Below are 6,318 nucleotides of genomic sequence, written 5' to 3' on the forward strand. Positions count from 1 at the left end.
CCCCTGGAAAGCCATCTGGCCCTGGACTCTTGTTTTTTGGCAGATTTTTGATTACTAATTCCATTTCCTTACTGGTTATGGGTCTGTTCAAATTTTCTACTGCTTCCTCTTTCAGTTTTGGTAGTGTATATGTTTCTAGGAATTTGTCCATTTCTTCCAGATTGCCCATTTTATTGGCATATAATTGCTCATAATATTCTCTTATTGTTGTTTTTATTTTTGCTGTGTTGGTTTTGATCTCTCCTCTTTCATTCTTGATTGTATTTATCTGGGCCCTTTCCTTTTTCTTTTTGATCAAACTTCCTAGTGGTTTATCAATTTTTTTAATTCTTTCAAAGAACGAGCTTCTGGTTTCATTGATCTGTTCTACTGTGGGTTTTTTTGTTTGTTTGTTTCAATTGCATTAATTTCTGCTCTAATCTTTGTTATTTCCTGTCTTCTGCTGGTTTTGGGTTTCATTGCTGTTCTTTTTCCAGCTCCTTAAGGCGTAATGTTAGGCTGTGTATCTGAGATCTTTCTTCCTTCTTTAGGAAGGCCTGGATTGCTGTATACTTTCCTCTTATGTCTGCCTTTGCTGCATCCCAGAGTTTTTGGGTTGTGCTGTTATCATTTTCATTGCCTTCCCTATACTTTTTAATTTCCTCTTTCACTTCTTGGTTAGCTCATTCATTCTTTAGTAGGATGTTGTTCAGTCTCCAAGTATTTGTTACCTTTCCAAATTTTTTCTTGTGGTTGATTTCAAGTTTCATAGCATTGTCGTCTGAAAATATGCACGGTATGATCTCTATCTTTTTGTACTTACTTAGGGCTGCTTTGTGTCCCAGCATATGGTCTATTCTGGAGAATGTTCCATGTGCACTGAAGAAGAATGTATATTCTGCTGCTTTAGGATGAAATGTTCTGAATATATCTGTTAAGTCCATCTGGGCCAGTGTGTCATTCAAAGCCATTGTTTTCTTGTTGGTATTTTGTTTAGATGATCTGCCCATTGTTGTGAATGGGGTATTGAAGTCTCCTCCTATTATGGTATTACTATTGGTGAGTTTGTTTATGTTTGTGATTAATTGCTTTATATATTTGGGTGCTTCCACATTTGGCACATAAATATTTACAATTGTTAGGTCTTCTTGGTGGATAGACGCCATGATTACAATATAATGCCCTTCTGCATCTCTTGATAGAGTCTTTATTTGAAAGTCTAGATTGTCTGATATAAGTATGGCTACTCTGGCTTTCTTTTGTTGACCATTAGCTTGACAGATGGTTCTCCATCCCCTTATTTTCAATCTGAAGGTGTCTTTAGGTCTAAAGTGTATCTCTTGTAAACAGGATATAGCTGAGTCTTGTTTTCTTATCCATTCTGTTACCCTGTGTTTTTTGATTGGAGCATTGAGTCCATTGACATTTAGAGTGAGTACTGAAAGATATGAATTTATTGCCATTATGATGCTTATTAGAGTTGGAGTTTCTGGTGGTGTTCTCTGCTCCTTTCTAATCTTTGTTGCTTTGGGTATTTATTTATTTATTTATTTATTTATATTTTTCATTGTTTCTTGCCTCAGAGAGTCCCCCTTAAAATTTCTTGCAGGGCTGGTTTAGTGGTCACAAACTCCTTTAATTTTTGTTTGTCTGGGAAACTTTTAATCTCTCCTTCTATTTTGAATGACAGCCTTGCTGGATAAAGAATTCTTGGCTGCATAGTTTTGTGATTCAGCACAATGAATATATCCTGCCACTCCTTTCCAGCCTGCCGAGTTTCTGTAGATAGGTCTGCTGCAAACCTGACCTGTCTTCCCTTGTAGGTTAGGGACTTTTTTTTTCCCTTGCTGCTTTCATGATTCTCTCCTTGCCTGAGTAATTTGTGAATTTGACTATGATATGCCTTGTTGATGGTTGGTTTCGGTTGAATTTAATGGGAGTCCTCTGTGCTTCCTGGATTTTGATGTCTGTGTCTTTGCCCAGGTTAGGAAAGTTTTCCGCTATTATTTGCTCACATCTCCTTTCTACCCCTATTTCTCTCTCTTCCTCTTCTGGGACCCCCTATGATTCTGATGTTCCTTTTGAATGGTCACTGATTTGTCTAATTCTTTAATCATGCTCTTTGGCCTTAATCTCCCTCTTTTCTTCTGCTTCATTATTCTCTATAGTTTGTCCTCTATATGGCTGACTCTCTGTTCTGCCTCATCCATCCTTGCTGCCGCTGCATCCATCTCTAAGTGCAGCTCACTTATAGCATTTTTAATTTCATTCTGGCTATATTCTACTCCCTTTTATCTCTGTAGAAAGGGATTCTAATCTATTTTTGACTCCAGCCAGAGTTCTTGTTATCATGATTCTAAATTGTGGTTCAGACATCTTGCTTGTATCTGCATTGGTTAAATCCCTGCCTGTCATTTCTTTGTGCTGTTTCTTTTGGGGTGTGTACCTTCATTTTTGTCATTTTGAAGGGAGAACAGGAATTAATGAGGTAGAAAAATTAAAATTAAAAAAAATTAAAACTAAAAAAGTATTAAAGTTAAAAAATTAAAAACACACACAAATTGAATAAATGATGCTAGATCCTAGGTGTGTTTTGATCTGGGTGTTGAAAGTGGTTTGACAGATTAGAGAGAAAAAAGAGGGGGAAATGAAATCATTTGAGATTTTGAAAAAATGAATACACTGAAGTAGACTAAAATGAGATGATGGGGGTAAAATAGAATTTGAAAAAATATACACAAAAGTAAATAATATAGTAGGAAAAAATAAAGAAAAATGTTTTTAATAAAAATTAAAAACAAAAATGAATTTTTCTGTTTCTATATTCAAGAGAAGGAAACGAAATGAAAAAGGGAAAAAAGAAAAAGGAAAAAAAGAAATTGTTTGAAAATCTGAAAAAGTGAATACACTGTATTAGACTAAATAAAATGATGGAAGTAAAATAGAATTTGAAAAATTTACCTAAAAGCAAACATGGCAAAACAATTAAAGAAAAATATTTTAATAGAAATTGAAAGTAAAAATGAAGTTTTCCTCTTTCTGCATTCAAGAAAAAGAAATGAAAAAGGGAAAAAAGGAAAAAGAAAATAAGGAGATCATTTGAAAATTTGAAAAGGTGAATACACTGAAGTAGTCTAAAATAAAATGATGGAAGTAAGGTAAAATTTGAAAAAACTTAGACAAAAGTAAAAAATATAGTAATGACAATTGAAGAAAAATATTTTTAATAAAAATTGAAAATAAAAATGAATGTTTTCTCTTTCTGTATTCAAGAAAAAAGTGTAAAAGAGGATAAAAAAGAAAGAAAGAAAATTGAATAGATGGACCTGCTAAGAGATTGAAGTAGGACTGAAACTACTTCGTTTTCCCCTACAGGTCAGTCCATATAGCTCTTTATAGTGCTTAAATTAAGCTGGTGGTGAGGTTTTGTTCTTGAAGATCAAAGTTCACCCAGTTGGGCAGGGCTTGGTGTAACAGCTCCGCTCTCCACTAGATGGTGCTGCTAGCCTACTGGGGTGGATTGTTGCGGTGCTCGTAGGTGCATATGCGCATGCGCAGGAATGGTGAAAATGGCGCCATCCAGCTACCCAGTCTCTTCTCCCAGAGCAGCAATTACGCACCAGTCCTCTGTCATCAGGTCTCGTCCACTCCCCACTTTTTTACTCTCTGTGACCAGGCCCCAGGCAGCACCTCTCTCCCGAGTTTTGTCTCAGATGTGGCTGTTTTCTCCAGCCCCTTACTTCTGAAGGACTGCAACCTTGACCCATTCAGCCCCCCTGTGGGAGGGTCTGACTGAGCAATGACCAAATGAGCAATGGCTGAATGTCAGCTGCACCCAGGAACGCCCGCTGGACTCTGCTGTTGCTGGTGCCCCGAGACTGTGGCCAGGTGCCAGCCCGCCCCAAAGAAAGATCGCGAGACAGTGTAGTCTCAGTGTTTCAGGGACTATGGAAAATCGCAACACACATCTAGCACCAGGCTTTACCTTCAACAACCTTGCCCCAGAACCAGTAAAGTTGGCTGCCTTCCGGGGTCTGCTGGGACCAGGTGGCTCAACAGTCTCTACCAAATGTCCTTCCAGCAGTGGAACCACTTTTCCCCATGTGGCCTGAGAACCTCCCAGACCCCACTCTCTTCCTGGGGATTCACCTTTCCCACCAGAGCACTGCCAGGTATTGAGCTGCAGAGTTGCAGCCTTTGTGCTCCCCTTGTTTACAGTCTTAATTCAAATTAAACCCTCTCCTTTCTCCTTTCTCCCTTTTTAGTTTAGTCCCTGCGGCCATATCCAATTTTCCACTTTCCTCCAGCTGCTTTTGGGGAGGGGTGCTTTTCCCGTATTCTCCGCCCCCACCCCCCGCAGTCTCCATCCTCTCTCTGCTCACAATAGTACCTCCCTTCCTGCGCCTTCTCGTTCCCCAAGTTCACTTCTCCATGCCACGTACCTGCTGAATTCTGTGGTTCAGGTTGTGCAGATTGTTGTGTTAATCCTCCAGTCAGTTTTCTAGGAGTGTAGGATGGTTCAGTGTTGGTCTGGCTGTATTTCATGGATATGAGACACACAAAATACTTCCATGCTGTTCCACCATCTTGGCTCCTCTCCTCATTAATGATTGACTTTTTATGGTAATGTGGAACGAAAGTGGAACTAATTGATCAATGTAATGAGTACACCATTTATTCAAATAGTTACTTATAAAATGCCATGACTGGTCTTAAACATGATAAACACACCCCCTGCCAACTTTTGATTTTTTTGAAGATTTCTCTTAAAAATTACTAAATGCTTGATCTTGACAGGAAACATGTGGTAAGAAAGAATGGACCCGAAAAATGGAAGTTCTTTCACGGGCTTTATCCTGCTGGGTTTCTCTGACCGGCCTCAGCTGGAGCGAGTCCTCTTTGTGGTTCTTCTGATCTTCTATCTGCTCACCCTGCTGGGAAACACAACCATCATTGCGTTGTCCCGCCTGGACCCACACCTGCAGACTCCCATGTACTTTTTCCTCTCCAACTTAAGCTTTCTGGACCTGTGTTACACCACCAGCACTGTTCCTCAGCTGCTGGTTCATCTCAGGGGACCAGACAAATCTATCTCCTTCGCTGGCTGTGTAGCTCAGCTGTTTGTCTCTCTAGGTTTGGGATGCACAGAATGCATTCTGTTAGGGGTGATGGCATTTGACCGCTACGCAGCCGTCTGCAGGCCCCTGCACTACACAGTGATCATGCACCCCCGTCTCTGTGCCCTGATGGCTTCTGCATCGTGGTTCATTGGTTTTGCCAACTCTTCGTTGCAGTCGGGGCTCATCTTCCTTGTACCACTTTGTGGGAGAAATAAAATAGATCACTTCTTTTGTGAGGTCACCCCACTGCTCAAGATTGCCTGTGTTGACACCACTGAGAATGAGAATGAGATCTTCTTTGTCAGTGTGATCATTCTCCTCATACCTGTGGCATTAATCACGTTCTCCTATGGTCAGATAGTCAGGGCACTGTTAAGAATAAAGTCAGCTTCAGGGCAGAGGAAAGCATTTGGGACATGTGGGTCCCACCTCACAGTTGTCTCCCTGTTCTATGGCACAGCCATCTACATTTACGTCCAGCCCAGCAACAACTACTCCCAGGATCAGGGCAAGTTCATTTCTCTCTTCTACACCATCGTCACCCCCATGGCCAACCCCTTCGTGTATACCCTGCGGAACAAGGATGTGACAGGAGCAATGAAGAAGGTGTTCTGTCAGGACTATGACTCTAGATGACTGGGAGGGGGGGGGGGGGGAAGACCCTGTCATGAAAGACTTTAATGCCATGGTCTTTCAGATTTCTGTGTCCTCAACATTTCCCCTGACAACTCTCATGGGGACTTCCTTAATTCACTCTTTTATGCAAGTGAGTGTTCAAACTCTAAGTTCATGGACACATTGCAGTCTCCAGAGATGCTGATTTAGTGTTCCTAGACCATCTGCATCCTATTAATATTCAAAATGTTTCTCAGGATTTTCTTGTTTCACTACCTTTGGGAACACTTTTCCATGGCTAATTGCAAATGACGGTTACACACACCATAATACATAGCAAAATAAGAATAAAAACGACCAGAACACTGTAATAAATATTAATATTTTAGCATTTTCTAGCAATTGCCGGAGCTTATTGCTTATTCTTGCAGTTTGATCATGGCTCTATTACAACATTCGTAGCCTGACTGGATCACAGCTTTTCCCCAGAAGTAGGAGGGCAACTGTAGGAAAAAAAATTTAGCTGATAGAAATCTTGCTAACATCCATCCTGTTAAATTTAGTCAGATATCAGTCTGTGGTGTAATTTCTCCATTGTGATAAT

At 40.3% G+C, this 6,318-nt stretch overlaps 1 pseudogene; it reads left to right on the top strand.

Annotated features, from left to right (window-relative positions):
- Positions 1-4,781: 4,781 nt before the first annotated feature.
- LOC115514758 lies at positions 4,782-5,735 on the top strand (annotated as a pseudogene).
- Positions 5,736-6,318: the final 583 nt, after the last annotated feature.

Source organism: Lynx canadensis, chromosome B2 (genome assembly GCF_007474595.2).
Source record: "Lynx canadensis isolate LIC74 chromosome B2, mLynCan4.pri.v2, whole genome shotgun sequence".
Taxonomy (NCBI): Eukaryota; Metazoa; Chordata; class Mammalia; order Carnivora; family Felidae; genus Lynx; species Lynx canadensis.